Genomic DNA, 19585 nt, shown 5'->3' with positions numbered 1-19585 from the left:
TTTCGCCTTATTGATTCGTTTACACATTGTTATTTCACCTTATTGATGGAAATATGTGTAATTACCATTTCCTTCAAAGAATTATGAACATCATTATGAAAAAAGCTAATCTCATAAATAAGTACTGAAAGTGAAAATCAAGTTCTGGAGTTTTGAACATGTTTAAGAGGTCTTTTGTGACATATGTTGAAAAGGTAGTTATTTGGAGATATATCCTTCTCCATTTTGGTCATTTTTTGATTAGCTCTTAATTATGTCAACATAGTTTATCTTTACGTGTTGAGACATGATAGCAGATTTTTTTAGTTTGTTTTATAAATGATTACTGTGTTAAATGTGATATATAAAGTTTTTGAATAAATAATTTAGGAGACATGTATTGAAGTACATTTTTGATGCCCTTGATGGGATTCTTTTTGAAGGAAAATTTTCATTTCATCTTTTATATAGATAAAATCATAAAATGTAGGATAATTTATAGAAAATCGCTATATTTTTTAGAGTTGGCAAAAAAAGACACAAACTGCCAACTCAACACAAACCCAACTCGATAATTAGTTGGTTGAGTTTAAGATTCTCAATCTGTTTTATTAATCAAAGTCAAAATATTTAATCCATTTAGTTAAATGGGTTGGGTTATGGTTGAAATTTTTAATACCGTTTTAACTAAAACCCGTCAATTGTTTAACAAGTATATTTCTTTTTCTTTTTCCTTTATAACGTTTAGTAGTTAGTTTTTCGTTTTAATAATTTATCTTTGTGTTTATGGTTGTAATTATGTTCAAACTTGAACATCGAACAATATTGAAGTTTGCAACTTTTTTCAAATATTATTTGAATCGTTATTGAGATATGCATCACAATTAATTAGGTGTAAGTTTCTTACATTAATTATTATTATTTAAATTGGTTAACATGAATTATACCTGTTTATTAATATATTTTCATTTACAAGTGTCTATAATCAAAAGGTCTTAGGTTCAATCCTAGACATATATTAATTCGTTCGTTAAAAAAATAAATAAATAATAAATAAATAAGTTGGGTTTGGTTTTGAAATTCTCAGCCCGTTTACAAAAAAATTGGATTGGGTTGAAATTTTCAATTCATTAAATTAAATAGTTCTATATGAAAATATAATTCTACATGAAAATGACTCAACATGACCCATGGTCACTCTTAATGTTTTGGCCATTTTTATGGTTTAAGCACTACATTTCAAAATTGTGATGAAAGTCATCCAAGTTTAACTTTATTTCTTATTTTGACACTACGGCATGATGTAACATAGATTAAAATCGTAACGATAGAAAATTTTATCAAAGTTTAGTGATTTTAGTAAAAATTGACATTAATTTGCTCTATGAGGTCTAGTATATCAAAGTTGTCGACATGAAAAATTGTTAAATTTGTGATTTTTATTGACGAAATTGAAATATAATGGATAAATCATACAAATGGTCAAAATATATTGGCTTTTGTCATCTTTCCATACCTCCATCACAAATTCTATTTCTATCGTTTTACTAACAAATAAAAATATATAACTGTTTGTATACCATCTCGATTTGGGATCTTTTTCTTCGGTATCGATGCACCTGTTTATTTTGTATTATTGAACGACTACATAATCGGTAGACAGACTCTACTATTCATATTATGACATATTTACTTACATAAAAACATTGTCATATACCTTTAATGACATTGGTTTAAAAAAGTGTGCAAGTACAAACTCATCATGGTCCGAATGTGATGCGTGCATATCGAGGCGCATCAAATGATGTGCACATCAAGGCGCATCAAATGATGTGCACGTCACTCACTAGACCGGTTGACGTAAAAAACATCTAATTAGAAAGCAACTGTTTCTCTTCAAATTTTTCTCTTTCTCCCATACAACCATTATCTTCTTTCATGGGTGTTCATATATTCTTTTAAATGCTCTTCTTAGTTTTTTCATTTTTAATATGACATTACTGATTAGTGATTATACTAGACTAAACAGTAAACAAAAAAGTTTCAGGAGTATAGTTTTTGTGTTGGGTGTTCTTAACCCATAAAAACTCGAGAAATAGTAGAATTTGCTTGATTAATATTTACTATTTATGTAGTACGTTCATATTTGGTATTTATATGATGTTTTATTTGTGATGATGCAAGAAATACTCTTGCTAATGCCTCCAATGGCTAAAACTCTTGGTACCTTGTCTTTTGTGGTAGATTGCTTTGTCAAGTATATAATTATGACGACAATCAGGTGTCTAGTCATTTATAAAATGTGTAGTTAAAGGTATATAAGGCTAGAGGGAGTGGCCGCGGTTTGGGAGTGCGGTTTTGCCACCTAGGCAGTGAACACCGCCCTCTGGGTGCGGTTTAAACCGTATTGTGGTAAGAAATGGCCGCGTTTTGTGATTGGTGGGGAGAATTTGACTGTTTTGTGATTGGTTGGGAGAAAATTAAAATTTTTATTTAAATAAAGTGTGACACCACTCCTTGGGTGTGGCAATGAACCGCACTCTTGTGATAAAAAATGATATGACGCTTATGTGACAATGAAGGGAGTGCGGTTTCGGTGGCACCACTCCCTCCAGCCTAAGAACGTATATGGTCTCTACGCAAGGTCCGCAAAGGTGATTTGGCATAGATGTTTACGGGTAAATACTGTCCTCATGTGCGAATCTAAAGCTTTGAGTGTGGGGGCACATAGCCACATGCCCCCAATGGCTAAAAAATTTGGATATAAATACCCCAATTATTTTAAATTTTATTTGAAAGGTCCTTTATGTTTTTGAAAAGATTCAAAAATGCCCCCAACAACAAAAATAAAAACCTGGAATCGTCACTGCATGTAGATTGTTGGTGGCGTGGCATAATCCCCGATAGATAAAATGGTACAGTGTTTTTCCATATAATAAAATTGTTCATATGAAATCCATTTCAATGTAACATTCAACCAAGTGATTTGTTTTGATGTTTTACTTACTGATTTGTTATGTAATCTTTATCCATTCAATCGATTCCTATTCATTATTACTTATAAAAAAAGTTGAATTTAGTTTTAAGCTGAATAGTAAGACTAAAGACTTTAAAGGGTTTTTTTTTTATTATTATTTTTTTTAGTTTTTTGGTATCAAATCATGTTCATGAATATATTAATTATGTTTTGGTGTTGTAGTTTTGTAGTCTAATAAACATCTACAATTTAAACGTCAATGTTGATTAACTTCAACATATACAGGTAGTTAGTATGTTTTAAGAAACTATAATTATCAAATGGTCATATATTGTGTTACTCCATGGATACTATCTACTATATATTGTGTTACTCCATGGATACTATCTACTTTGAGTAATTTACTACAAACTTTGTCCTGATAATGAGAGTCTAATGGTTGATGTACATAATTATATAAAATACATATTTCACAAATAACATGGACAACGAATTAATGTATAATCAAACAAGGCTTTTTTAAAATATTGATTTTATTCTGTAAAATAAGACAATATTTGTATTTACATAATAAAGACATTTTGAAAAATATAGATTTTGTTTTACGAAGTGTTATATTTTATAACCTCCTTTCTTCTTCTCCGGTCATTAGAAAATCTAATTCAACATTTCTATGATGAATTTGTTCTCTTGAGTCTGCTTCATACCCTTGAATGCTCAATTTCATCATCACCCCTACCATCTTTCTTATCATTGAACACCATATTTCTTTGTCCCGTGGAGGACAATGTATACCAAAGTCATCTGTAGGGGTTGTATGTCTTGAAAAAATCCTCATTTTTTGTCTTCATTTCAATGGTGTTCAACAAATTCCGATGTTGAACAACTTTGCGACTATCCATGCAAGAACGTTTCATGAAAATGCACCAAAGCTTTCCCACTTCCCTCAAAACACCGGATCTTATGCATAACACTCTTCATTTTCTTACACATAGTCATAATTTAGGAGTCAACCCTCCTTTTTCACAATTCACTAACTTATATGCATGATACTTTTCATTTCCTCATGGAAAGTCATCAATTCAAAGTCTAAGCGTCTTCACTCTCTTCTAAATCTCGATCAGATCACATATCTCAATATAGTCTTTTCCGCTACAAATACCCTAATGATCACACCTAGCTATTTATCTTCATGAAGTCTCAACACTACATTCTCATATAAGCCAAAGCATCAATGTAACATGTCCTCATTTCTTGTTTAACATGATCGTCGTTATCTCATATAGCCCGCTACTTCTCATAAGTTCAACATCAGTTACTAAATCCCATGCTAAGTACTCTTATAATATAAGTCTTATAAATCATATCCATTCCCCAGTAGTGTAACATAATAACATATAAGGTGTCAAATCTAAGGCATGCTAGTGCTCTCCTATTAATCTTATTGTTAGTTAAACATCATAAGGACAAAACTAAGTCACTTTAAGCATATAGGATAGTAGTAGGAAATGTTAGTTGTAAAAACCTAAAGGCGTGTAGGATACTAAGCATACAAGATAATAGTAAGAAATGTTAGTTGTAAAAACCTGAAGGCATACTACAAAACTCTTTTTTCAAATCATCCCTTGTGCATTGTTGTTTAAATTTAAGAGCTATAACAAGTAAGTACCTTGGTTACTTAAACTTAAACTCCCATATATATTAAAACACCCCTCATATGGGCTTGTTTGAAATAGTAATAGAAAATAACTCAAAAATGTTTTTAAAGACCATTTTAATCATTTGAGAAAGTCCTAAAATATCAAAAGTCTTCTAATTATCCATGTCTTATTTCCAAGATGCACAACCGAAACCGCTAGTAACATATGCACATGTTAAAGTAGTATGTTAGACCTGGTAAGCCTAATGAGTCACATATGGGTTAGATGTCTTGTAAAATATATGTGGAGTCCAAGATTGTCTCTTCAAAAGAACCCTTACAGAAATATGAAAGACTCTAAGATAAAGACATAAGGGACTGTGTTGCGCTGATGTGGGTTACACTAACACTCATCCTCAAAGATGGAGGCTTATATATATATATATATATATATATATATATATATATGGAGTCGAAGACTGTCTCTCCAAAAGAGTCTTTATGGATATATGAGAGACTCCATCATATATAGAGACATAAAAGACTTTGTTGCACCGATATGTGATACACCAACATATCTCAAGAAAATATATTCAAATGAGCGACAATATATGAGGAATAACCCTTTTTTTCTCCTTTAAAAACCATCTCAAAAGATATAATTTGGAGAAAAACATTGCAATAAAATTACAAACACTTTTTTAAAGGATATACATCACAAAATCATAGCAAACATCACAAGAAGTAACATTGTATATACATAAATATGTAATGAAAAATATATACTTAATGTCCAACCCCAAATGCATTGCAATCATCTTAAACCCTAAACAATCTCAATATATAGATGGTTAAGTAGAGCATGTAGGTAAGTTAACATAAAGCATTATTAACAAACTATGGTTCAATCATTGTTAGTTATTTGTAAAACTAGGTAGCATGTGAACCTATCACAAATATACCACACAAAACCATTTACAGATCCCAACATGTTGTGATGCATTCTAGAATGCCATAGCAAACATCTCAATATCCTCAAATTAGATATCATTGTACTCTCACGTGTCCAGACCATACTAGTCTCACAGCCAACATATATATATATATATATATATATATATATATATATATATATATATATATATATATTGATGCATATGATCATGATTTAAAAAAATCGTAAATATCTTGAAAGATGATTTAACATTTTGCAAGATGTCCCTAATTTTGTAAACTCTTTAATCACAAGTTATTTACTCAAAAGAATTAAAAAAAACATCATATACTATTCCAATCAATACATAGTATATAATAAAACAAACACATAAAATATCAAAGCAGGACGTCGGACATGTGCTCATATTACCATGTACTCAATTTCTTTGTGTAGGATGTTAGCCCTAAAACCCTTTATTTTAAGAATTCCTAAGATAAAAGCAACTGCACATGGGTAATTAAGCATAATACATCACTAACTAATCTTAATTTTGCTAGCTAAGGTCACATATTAATTTATCAGTCCATGTTATCTCGTAAACACTATTGAATTGTCTTATAGGGAACCATTTGTAACAACCAAATAACCATTAAAATCAAAAAAATAAAAATTGAATTTTCTTTGTTGGACAAATCATTACATATTCATGTAAAATTGGTCATGGATAAAACTTTCAGGTTTACAACAACTCCAATTTATCCAATTCAAATTGAACACTTTGAAGATCACTTTGAACGTGACTTTTTTTAGGATCTAGTATGTAAATATACTATATTGCTAATTATATATAAACCAATGAGGTCACACACAAAGAACATTGCAAATGCTTATATTATTAACATTGCAAATGCTGATATAAATAATATATTTATAAGTGATAAATTTATGGTTTAATTGTTTTTGAATTGTTAAATCCTCAACAAAAACTGGGCGATTTTAAGCTTAACTTTTGGTTTATTTGAATAAAAATGATGTTGGAACAAATGAAAGTGGACAAGGGTACTTCGACCACCAAAAAGAGGCCAAATTTTAATTAATCTTTATAAGTCTTGTCAAAATTATGTTTCACTCATCATGATGATGATTGTGCATGGTGGATCAACTCTAGGGATACAAGCCATACATTTGATGATAAGTTGTTGGCTATTGTTGTTTGTTTGTGGTTTTGATTCCATTTGGTCGATGATATTAATTTACGGTTATAGTTGACCCTAATTACCTTCCTAAGTCATTAACCCTAATTTTAAAGACATTGAGAATATATGACCATCAACAATAAACTAGTTCATTTAGAACTCGCGTCGTCCCATATCGACCAGAAGAAGAACTTGCTACTCCTCTATATGGCGAAGCTCTTCATCTATAGTCGTCCCTTCGGGGACATCCGATAAAATTGGAACGATACAGAGAAGATTAGCATGGCCCCTGTGCAACGATGACACACACAAATCGAGAAATGGTCAAATTTTTTTTAAACCCTTCGTCGTCTTCTCTGAAACCCTAATTCCCTTTTCAAATGCTAATAGAGTTCAATTGCAATTCTTACGTTTCAGTAGATGAACTACTGAAGTCATGATCAGACAACATGTGGATTCCATGGTCAGATTGATCTTCTTGTTGATGTCTTCAACCATTTGTGGCAAGTAAGGGTGATCTTTCTTTCTATAAAGTCTCCTTTAAGTTTTTTACTTTTCCTGTCATTAAGTTTCATGCTTTATAAACTTCCGTTTATGTGTTGTATATAGTCAGTATGTGTTTGTTTATGTGCTGATTTTTTATTCATTTTGCAACTTCAGTTTCTTAGTTCATGTTGTGGTTTTGCTGTTTATAAAATAATTGATAATAGACATCCTTTGCAAGTCCTTGTTGGTTTTACATTTCCATTCGTTATCAAATGTAGACATTGATGGGAGGTATCAAAGTGAGATTGTTTTTGTACATATGGATGTATTCATGTAAACATTTAAATGACAAAAAAGAAGTTATTGATAAAATGTTGCATATTTATGTAATGAAGATCATCAATCATATGAGTTTTTGGACTTGGAAATTCTAGAAGGGTTGTGTGATAAGTGTAAATGAAAGCAACTATTTTCAGTCAAACAAGTCAGTCACATTGATTAGTAAGCATGTTTTCTAAATAATTAGGGTTAATGACTTAGGAGGGTAATTAGGTTTCCAGTTTGTCCGTATTAGGTCACTAATGTTTTTTTGTGCGTATTAGACCAATATGGTTGTTATTACCGTTTAGAAATAGTCCTTTTTACCGGTTAAACAGGAAGAAACCGGTAAAAATAACTATTTCTAAACGAGTAAACGGTAATAACAACCATATTGGTCTAATATGCACAAAAAAAAAAAACCTTAGTGACCTAATACGGACAAACTGGAAACCTAATTACCCTCCTAAGTCATTATCCCATAATCATATTCTAGACGCGCCTTTTGACGCGAGTAGGCTAGCTACGCGTGAGTGTGTAGATTCAATATGAGCGCAAAATGCATATTGTTTCCAAAACGACATGCCTTTTTCATATTCGATATGAGCGCAATATGTTCATTGTTTCCATTGCAGTTCTTAGATGTCTTTCTAGGGTTTGATACGAACACATATACATGTATTGTCTCCCTTGTACTTGATAGATGTCTTTTCTGGAATCAGCATAATTGCATATATGCATTTTCTTTTATGAGACTATGGCCAACTGTTATTTTCCAAAGTTGATACGAGCGTAGATTTGCGTCTTATTTCTGTTGCGGTTTTTTCCCGAGCTAGGATAATAATTATCGAGGTTATGAGTTTACATTGAGAGTAGATGTTGCACTCATTTGCATTGTTTTGTTGATTTTATTTTGTGATATGTGGCTGACTATGTGATGTTATATATGTGTAGTTATTTGTAGTCATATATCTACTATGGTTGGAATAACTTATGTTGATACTGATGTATTTGATTCATTTGTGCGGTTTATTATCATATATGGTTGTTATGACATATTATGTAGTTAAACTCTATATGCTTCAACATCATTTTGATGTGTGTTTCATGTAATTGGTTTATAAACGTTAACAATTGAGACCTTTCGAGATAGATTGATGTGTAGATGTATAGCCTTGGATTTAGTTTTATGTTTTTTTTTCCCCTTTCACTATAGTTTTTTAAAACTAAAAATTTTCTAAACATAAAACTATCTTTAAATAGGATCGGAAACCAAAAAAAAATCACATATCTTAATTTTTGTTCATTTACAATGATAGTCTCATATATAATTTTTATACAATATCCTAATTTAATGAAAAATGCACCTGCTAAAGTCATGTCTTAACCACGATCGGCGGAAAGCCGTTTTAAAGAAACATAAACTAAAAAATATATGTAATTTTTTTTTGTAAAAAGACACGTTCTCCAACATGACAAATACACATAAAATATGTTTAGTTATATACTTTTATTATATACAATATAAATATAAATTATTATATTTCTATTGTGATAGAGCTGAATAAACAATGAAGACACCGATCTATGACTATCTGAGAGAAGCCACACTAACTCCGTATAAAAAACTACTTCCCCCTTCATTCGTATTCAGCATAAAGCACCAAGTAATACAGCTTTGTTGTTTGGTGTTTTAGATCCATTCCATCTTCCTTTTTCCGCCATGGAAACCTCCGTCAGGTGGTGCAAATCCGGTAGCCTGAGCTGCTGCTGGAGCCGGAGAACCACCAACTACGATGAGCTTTTGTCTCTGAGTGTTTCGACTTCAAAACCACGCATTATCTGGAGAATTTTGTGGAGAAAAGTTCAGAAAGCGAAGAAGAAATTGTACACATTTTCAGAGTCGACGAGATTCGGTTACGAGGCTTCTGATTATGCACAGAACTTTGATCACGGATTAATGTCGAACGAATCAGATGATTTATCAAGATCGTTTTCGGCTCGTTTTGCTGTTCCTAATTCTGCAATCTTTTATCGCAAGCGATTAATTGCTTGATTGAAGAATGAAGATTCAGATTGATTAGTCGCTTTTTTGCTAAAATGATCGATTCAAATGTAATCGTTCTAGTTTTAATCGCAATTAGATAATTTGGTTGTTTTCAAAATTTACCAGTATGGATATTGAAAGATGTTGCTTCTCTCTTCAGTGACGAGCACGTGAAGATGCTTCATGCGTCGTAGCCTATTATTTTTGCTTTCTTTAAAGAAAAAAACTAGCTTATATTATTTTTATAGTTCAAAATTTCTACTTCATCTATTAAAGCGTATAAGGGTGGTCGAAACTTTATCGAAAATTATCCTAATTAAATAATCAAATTTCTGACGTATGGTCAGATGATAGGAATCCAAGTGTATATATATATATATATATATATATATATATATATATATATATATATATATATATATATATATATATATACCATTTTTATCATAAACATTTAGAAGACATAATTTAGTTGATCATAAGCATTTAGAAGACATAAATATCATTTTTAAAAAATGAATAGTTTTGTTTTTAGATAACGTATTTGCTTGTAACGAATTTTAATACTAGCTCTTATGAATTGTCTAACATCATGAATATGATTATTGTTTAAAATCGTACCTAGATTATTAGGTTTGTAAGAATCCTTGAGATTTTGCTCAGAATTATTTATAGATTCTTGAATTTGTTGTATTTTTAAAAGAATATCTCTATTAGGAGTACAATTCATCAAGATTTTGTTAGACATAATTAAATAATTCAAGCATGAATTTGATTAATTTGATTATTAAAAACGAGTACTATTTTAACAAAAATTTCAAATCTTGTAGAATTAATAGTTAGAACAACTCGAAATGAAATGATCATGATGAAATAAAAGCAATACAACAATTGAATAAATATTTTAGATAATACCTTCTTGAACTAAGCTTGAATTACAATCAGTACATACATCTGGAGAAAGAATTATCTGAAAATCTAAAGACTTTGAACATCTGCTAGTAGAAAGAGAGACTCTTGGAGATTTTTTAGACATAGTATGAACATTTTTTAGAAAATGAATATTTTTGCTTGCTGCTCTACTAACACATGATGTCTATTTATATTGTCTTGAAGTCTTCAAAACCTTGAAATCTTGTAGTGAAATCTTGTCGTATGATTCAATGGCTAATCAATTATTTGTAAGTGGTTGTCACTTTCATCTTTTGAAGAAATTGTCTTTTGTAATCAGTAAATATCACCTTTTGATAAAGCATATCATCATAGAGCATCTTCTAAAGTTTTTTGTCTTCATATTATCCATTATGGAGCATCTTGTAAAGTTTTTTTGTCTTCATATTATTATTGCTGATGAGACTAAATAATTTTGATAATAAATTTGATAATATTTGTTTTATATACACTATAAATACATATAGTGTATAATTACACAGTATATACGCACACGTATTTGAAAATAATGGATTTGATAAATAGAAGAAACGAAATACCCTACATTGAAGGTATTACACCAAATTTAAGAATTTCTTATTCTTCATAAGGATCATCAAAAAGGTCTTGAGCGTCTTGAAATAAACCATTCTTTATAGATTTTGGAGAATCGTCAGAAACTGATGGAGTTTGGCGAATTTCTTGAAGTAAGTTTTGAAGTTCTTCAGGAGAAGAGGTAGCAGCATCTTTAATTCTTGAAATTAAATCCACATCACTTTGAGGAAGACTTTTGATAAAAGTGGCTTCAACCTCCGGTTTTTGAATATATATTTCTTGATAATATTTAATTACTGCTTGTTCACTGGCTTGAGAAATCTTCATTTTATCCCACCATTTTGAGCGAAATTGTCTATTAAGCCAGGGAGGAGAGGTGTCCTTTGCTTCTTGATAATGAAAAGTCCAAGACATTATCCATGAAACTCTGAATATCATAGTGAATTGTAGCATATATTCAAATTCTGGAATTTGTTGAATAAACAATTCCTTAAATTTGAGATATCCATCGTAAATTTCTTTTGGTAAACAATTTGGAAGAATTCCCATATATTTGTACCAATTGATAAACCATCTTGAGTATTCACAATTGAAGTTTAAATCAAAGAAGATAAACCATGAGTGTGAATAATTTCGAATAAAGAACGCCTTAGTCCAGGCATCTTGATAATCATAGTAAGAAAATCTGGGATAAGCAGGATAACTTATAAGAGGTTTTTCAGAATGAAGGTTTGGAACCCAACTTTCTGGAGAAATGATTTTGATGATGTGAGCTTTGCTAAAATCAATGTTTCCTTCTTTTGAATTAGAACGATGAACAAAATTGACCGAACCAGATTCTTGCAAAATAACTTGATAATATTCTCGAGTTTTATATGAATCAACATAAAAGGTTTTCCCTTGACCAAAAAGATGATTTGTGAGAATATGAAAACCTTGATGTAACTTATGGATTTGAAAATCTTCAAGAATTTGAACTCTTAAGAAATTTGGATTAAGAACATAAGGAGTTTTTGTAGGAGGGCTAGGAGTCACAGAATTTTGAGTTTGAGGAGTAAAAGGTCTTACAAAAGGGCTTATCGTGTTTGTTGAAGTAACTTTTGGAGTAACAAGTTTTGATTGAAGGATATTAGAATAAAGTTGTGAATTCTTAGAAGTAGGGGTTAAAGGAGAAAAACGATTTTGATTTTGAAATGAAACAAGCTTTTGATAGACGGGTTTCTTGTCATCATGTTTGGAAGAGGACGATGAACTCATTTTCCCTGCAAAAATTCTCGAGAAAGAAAGTCAGGAAGCGAATTATTTTCGCCTTTTATGAATTCTATTTCGAAATCAAAGTTACCTAAAAGGGCTTGCCATCGAGCAAAAATTTGTTTGGAAATAATATTTTTCACATCCTTTTCTAAAATAGTTTTTGCAGATTGACAATCTATTCTTAATAAAAAACTTTTCATAAATAAATCATCTTCAAATTTTTTAATACATAAAACAATGCTTAAAATTTCTTTTTTGACAGTTGAATAATTTTTTTGTGTATCATTCCATGCACCAGAGTAATATCGAACCAATTGTTCTTCCTTTGAATTAACAAATTTTTGTTTTAGAATTCCTCCGAATCCAATATCACTAGCATCGGTTTCAACTATGATATTGGCATTGGGATGAGGTAAATTTAAACATGGCAAAGTAGGAACCTTTTGTTTTATATATTTAATTATATCTGTATGTTTTTGAGTCCATGGTTCAGGATTATCTTTTAATATGTTATAAAGTGGTTTACATATAATCCCTAAATCTTTGAAAAAATCATGGATATAATTTAAGCATCCTAAAAATCTTTGAAGTTGTTTTTTATCCTTAATTTCATCAGGAAATTTAGTAGAAAACTGCAAACTTCTTGTAATAGGTCTAATAGTGTTTTTGACAATATCATGCCCTAAAAAACGAATTTCATCTTTAAATAAATGCATTTTTGCTGCAGAGACAGCTAAACCATTTTGATAAATTAAATCATAAAATTGATTTAAATGTTTGAAATGTTGATCAATTGATTTTGAAAAAATTAGGACATCGTCAATATAAGCAATAGCAAAACTACTTATAGGAATTATGATATCATTCATAATATTTTGGAATTCAGAAGGGGCATTTTTTAATCCAAAAGGCATTACATTCCATTCAAAATGTCCGAAGGGAACATTAAAACCAGTTTTGTATTTATCTTCCTCATGAAGTTGTATTTGCCAAAATCCTGATTTCATATCAAACTTTGAAAATATATTTGAATCATAAAGTTTTTTTAGCAAATCTCGTTTATTAGGAATAGGATAACGAATCCATTCTAAAACTTTGTTTAAAGGTTTATAATTGATAACTAGTCTTGGTGATCCTCTTTCTAATTCTGCGGCATTCATAACATAAAATGCTGAACAAGACCATGGTGATTTAGAAGGTCTTATAAGTTTTTTATTTATTAAATCTTGAATTTCATTTTTACAATGACTTTCTAGTTCACTATTCATGTGAATGGCTCTAGATTTTGAAGGAATATCCTTTTCATCAAAATTTTTTATATACGGTAACTTTACAATATGTTGTTTTCTATTCCAAAAGGCATTAGGAATATTATAACATACATTTTTTTCAAATTTTAATTTTAAACCTATTATTTTATTTTGAATATTATTGTCATTTAATTGATTAGTTATTCGAACATTATTTATTTCGTTAATAAGATATTTAGCTTGTTGTGTTTTATAATTAAGGACATTAATTGTTGAATATAGAGGAGGTTCACAAAATTTAAATATAATTTCTTTTCCAAAAACATTGGTTCTTATACCATCATCATGAACCATAAAAGGATATAGTTTTGTAATAAAAGGTGTTCCTAGAATTAAAGGAGAAGATAGATCTTTTACTAAAATTAGGTGAGTTTTATAACAGTAATCTTGGTTATTACAAATATGAACATCGGAAACTTTATAATTTACAATTAATTTTGTACCTCCGGCACCAGTAAGTCTAGATGCGGTTTTTTCATAGAATTGTGTAGGAAAAATTCCTTCTTGAATACAATTCATATCAGCACCACTATCAATTAAAGCAGTTAGGTTGATTTTAAAATTATCCTTGACTAAAGTAATTTGAGTGTTCCATTTTTGAGAAACTTGATTATTTATAATTTTTCCAATAGTTACATTTTCAATTTTATTTTCTTCTTCTTTGTTAATTTCTATATTTTTGTTTTTAAAAATAGAAGATTTTTCTTTTTCTAAAATTAAAATTTTATTTTTTTATTTCTTTTATCTCTTGTTTTACTATTTTTAATTCTTCTTGAAGTTCTTGCATAGAGATTGGCTTTGCTTCAGTAAATCTTTCATATATATTTTTTAAATTAAAATTTTCATTATTATCAGGAGTTATGTTATTAGTTTTATTAAGCATCTGCTTTATTAATAATTCTTGGATATTTTTATCTTTTATAGAATCAAGAGAGTTTAAAAGATCTTTATCATCTTGTGAAAGAACGTTAATAGAACTACTAGTAATTACATTGATTAAATTTTTATAATGACATTTACCAATACATTCGCAAACATCAGAATCTTCTGAACTTGAAGTAGTATTTTCGAGAATATTTAAATTATTTGTTTGAAAATCAGAAATACTTTGATCGGAATCTGAATCAGTATTTAAAATAATTTTTCTTATTTGTTCTTTTAAATCATCAGAAACATTTAACTCATTTATTTTTGTCTTAGCATAACAATTATTAGCTGTATGACCATTACGCCCACATTTATGACAAATAATAATGTCTTTTGATTTTCTCTTAGATTTTTTATAATTTGGTTTATAAGGTTTTTTGGATTTTTACGCATAATCTTGGCCTTTTTTATAATTTTCTGGAAGATTATAATTCTTTTTTCTGAAATATTTTGAAGGTCTTTTCTTATATACTTTAGATTTTGAAGTAGACGGACCATTCAAGGGCTGATAACCATATTGTTGGCAAAAATTTCCCAATTCATTTTTACTGTTAATTCTATCTTTTTTGAGCTTTTCTTTAAACCTAAGATCAGCACAAACTGCTTATCCCTCTTTATTAATGTAGTTTATTAGATCTCCATAAGTTAAATTTTGATAAGGGATGATATTATTAAAACTTTCTCTTAATTTTTGTCTAACTCTTTCAGCAAAGAGTTTTGGAAGGCCAGCTATAAAACGCTCTTTCCAATAAGATTCTTTACAATCAGGTCTTGAAAAAACTTTAACAAGATAATTATCTTTATACCATCTAAAATCAGTAAGTTTTCTGCAATGTAAATTCATTAAAATTTCAGAAGTTTTTTCTTGAAAAGTAGTAGGATCTCCTACAAAGTTTTTGATAATAGCAAAAATTAAAGTGTTAACCATATCATCTTCAAACGTTTGTATTTGTTGATTATTTTCCTGTTTTATAATAGTTTTCTTAGCAGATAAAATATAATCTTTTTCTTCTTGTGAAATATAGAAATCCCACCATCCTTTGAGACTACCAGTAAAACCGGAAGTAATAATATTAACAATTTGAAGTTGAGTATTATTATGAGCTTTATAAGCATTAGCAGCCATAGTCATTTCTTGTACAATATTCATAATTTGATGTTCAGAATGGCCATCAACATTCCATTCATAAACAGAATTACCATCATATTGAGAACGATCAAATTGAAAAGTTCGTTCTTCTAGTTGAACATCTGGAAGAGAGGGCCTATTCCAATAATTTCTTATGGTTGGCTTTGGATTCTTTCCGAAAGAGCTTCGCTTTGGTTGATGAATTTTATTAAGATTTGAAAAGTCATTAGTGAGTTGACTAATATCATCATTTGAATTATCAAATTGTTGAGCAAGGGTTTCAAAATTTGTTTCACTATTAATGTCACTATTTTCAGCTTCATCATTTGTAAGGGTATTAATACTGCTAGTGTTTGAGATATGGAGTTTTGAAAGTCTTTTTTCTAATTCGTTAATTAAATCCGTATTTCCTAGATTAAAATTACCATCGATTTGACAAGGAACAAAACTTATATTGCTAGTGCTTGCCATATCTTGCTTATTATCATTCTTGTCTTTGAAAATTTTTTCTTCAATTTTAACTAAATGCTCGGTAATACTAGATAAGGTTTCGTTTGCATAATTATTTTGGTAAATAATTTTTTGAAGACCCTTTTCAGTAGTTAATTGATTTGGGGCTTGAACTAAAGGAGTCGCAATAAACATATCGTTAATAATAATTTCTCATTTTGGTGGAAAATTAGCAATAATTTCTTTATTATAAATAATATCTTTATATTTTTTTCTCTAAAATGGGGGTGATAGAATCATTTTTAAATGGGTAATTTATTTTATGTTTAGGGGCATAAATTAACTCAAACCATTGAAAAAAAGGAGAATGAATTTTATTTGATAAAACATAATCTTCCCAAAGGCCTAAATGGAGAAATCTTAAGTAGTATGAGAAATTTTCTTCGTGCCAAGCTCTTTTTTTATTATTGTAATCTTTGAAATACTCAATATTTTTTAAGTAATCAAAGTCAACTTGATATTCTAAATTCGAGAAATTCATTTTAACAGGTTGTTTTTGTTAGGATTGAAGAAATATGTTTTATTGATTCTAAATTATGACTTCGTGATTTTTCGTATTTTTTTATTCCTATAGTTAGCCTAGAAATTTTTTCTATTTGTTTATTATATTCATTAGTATATGGAAGTATTTTGTATAAATTATAATCTTCATGAATTCTAGTTTCTTCTAAACGTTGAATGGTTTTGCATATATTAGAATTTATCTTCCAATGTCTTTTTAACATATTAGCCCAAAGCTTATTATTTTTTGAACAATTAATTTGTACTTTAGAACTCATATTTGTTGTTTAAAATTTTGGAGTTCATCAATAAAATCTGATTTAGTGGGACTAGGAAAACTATTTTCACTATTTTGGTCATCTTGATATAATGGTTTGGGAATAGAATTAGTATAGCCAACAGTTTTTAGTTTTAAAGATCTTGACTTTGATAACGGAGATTTTGAAGAACTTGTTTCTGGGATAAAAGAAGTCGATAATCTGGATGATGAAATTTTTAAGGAAGAAAAATTTATATCTACTGAACCATCATTATATTCTATAATATTTGAGATTTGTTTTGAAGAGTCTAGAGGTTTTGGATCGATAACATTTTGTAAATTTCAGTTACATGATTGAGTTATATCAGACCATTTTAACATTTTTGGTGTGTGAACTTTGGTATGGTTAGTATTTGCTTCAAAAATAATTGTTTCATTTTTAGGACTCGATAAACGTGTTTTCGGTTCAAGTGTAGTTGTCATGGTTTTGTAACAAACACGATAAATTATTGCTAAAGGCTTTGTATCATCTTTAAATTCTAAATTTTTTGTTTCTACAGTTAACACTAAAGTATCTAAAATATTTTTATCAAATAATCCTACAGAAAAATTCGGATAACAATTGAAATAAATAGGTCCGTTAGCAATATTTGTTTCAGCCATAGCTAAAATAGAATTTTGAAAATCTTTATGTCTCTTGTCTCTTAAAATAAGGAGAACAGGGACATCTATTCCAAGTCTGAATAGAGGCTTGATAGCAATTTGGACTAAACCGACATGTAAAAATTTATATTTCATTCTATGTTCTAGAATAGATCGTGATGATAATAAATGTAAATTTTGTTGGTTTTGACCAATAGACAAAGTTTGTTCTGTCATTTTAATAGAATAACCTTGAAAATAGTCAAAAGTTTCTATTATATATATTGTATTAACATTAGTTTTAGGTATTATCCAATCATTCAAACTTTGTTCTATGCCATTAACGGTTTCTTCAATAGAATTTATTTGATTATCATAATCTTGTTCATTGTCGATATTTTTACCAGGAATATATTTTTTGGATAGTATGCGTGAAAATTTACTCATATTCAACTAATTTTGCTTTAAAATTCTATAAGAAAACTTATTTGTTTTAATAACGATGAACAGAGGAGAATCGTCTCGACGATGATTGTGGTCCGGCACCGCGACTTACGTCCTTATCTGCGCGTTTTACGCTAATCCAACCAATCACTGGTCTTGTCTCTGAATCATACTTATTAAAACTTGTAAATTTCTTAGAGAATATTAAACCCAAATTAAATAAATATGAAATAAATATATCATGCATAACCACCCCAAAACAACCTGTTAAAAATATCGACAATGAACAAGATTATGATAATCAAATAAATTCTATTGAAGAAACCGTTAATGGCATAGAACAAAGTTTGAATGATTGGACAATACCTAAAACTAATGTTAATACAATATATAGAATAGAAACTTTTGACTATTTTCAAGGTTATTCTATTAAAATGACAGAACAAACTTTGTCTATTGGTCAAAACCAACAAAATTTACATTTATTATCATCACGATCTATTCTAGAACATAGAATGAAATATAAATTTTTACATGTCGGTTTAGTCCAAATTGCTATCAAGCCTCTATTCAGACTTGGAATAGATGTCCCTGTTCTCCTTATTTTAAGAGACAAGAGACATAAAGATTTTCAAAATTCTATTTTAGCTATGGCTGAAACAAATATTGCTAACGGACCTATTTATTTCAATTGTTATCCGAATTTTTCTGTAGGATTATTTGATAAAAATATTTTAGATACTTTAGTGTTAACTGTAGAAACAAAAAATTTAGAATTTAAAGATGATACAAAGCCTTTAGCAATAATTTATCGTGTTTGTTACAAAACCATGACAACTACACTTGAACCGAAAACACGTTTATCGAGTCCTAAAAATGAAACAATTATTTTTGAAGCAAATACTAACCATACTAAAGTTCACACACCAAAAAGGTTAAAATGGTCTGATATAACTCAATCATGTAACTGAAATTTACAAAATGTTATCGATCCAAAACCTCTAGACTCTTCAAAAACAAATCTCAAATATTATAGAATATAATGATGGTTCAGTAGATATAAATTTTTCTTCCTTAAAAATTTCATCATCCAGATTATCGACTTCTTTTATCCCAGAAACAAGTTCTTCAAAATCTCCGTTATCAAAGTCAAGATCTTTAAAACTAAAAACTGTTGACTATACTAATTCTATTCCCAAACCATTATATCAAGATGACCAAAATAGTGAAAATAGTTTTCCTAGTCCCACTAAATCAGATTTTATTGATAAACTCCAAAATTTTAAACAACAAATATGAGTTCTAAAGTACAAATTAATTGTTCAAAAAATAATAAGCTTTGGGCTAATATGTTAAAAAGACATTGGAAGATAAATTCTAATATATGCAAAACCATTCAACGTTTAGAAGAAACTAGAATTCATGAAGATTATAATTTATACAAAATACTTCCATATACTAATGAATATAATAAACAAATAGAAAAAATTTCTAGGCTAACTATAGGAATAAAAAAATACGAAAAATCACGAAGTCATAATTTAG

General features: G+C 29.1%; 1 non-coding gene across 1 annotated transcript; it reads left to right on the top strand.

The window, feature by feature from the left end:
• Nucleotides 1–6960: 6960 nt before the first annotated feature.
• LOC145118249 (U6 spliceosomal RNA) lies at nt 6961–7063 on the top strand. Its single transcript, XR_013713209.1, has one exon. It is a non-coding gene; the product is annotated as a U6 spliceosomal RNA (small nuclear RNA).
• Nucleotides 7064–19585: the final 12522 nt, after the last annotated feature.

Source organism: Lactuca virosa, chromosome 5 (assembly GCF_052849685.1).
Source record: "Lactuca virosa cultivar CGN04683 chromosome 5, Lactuca_virosa_CGN04683_v6, whole genome shotgun sequence".
Lineage (NCBI taxonomy): Eukaryota > Viridiplantae > Streptophyta > Magnoliopsida > Asterales > Asteraceae > Lactuca > Lactuca virosa.
Note: the sequence above shows the minus strand (reverse complement) of the source record. Positions and strands in the feature narration are given on the sequence as shown.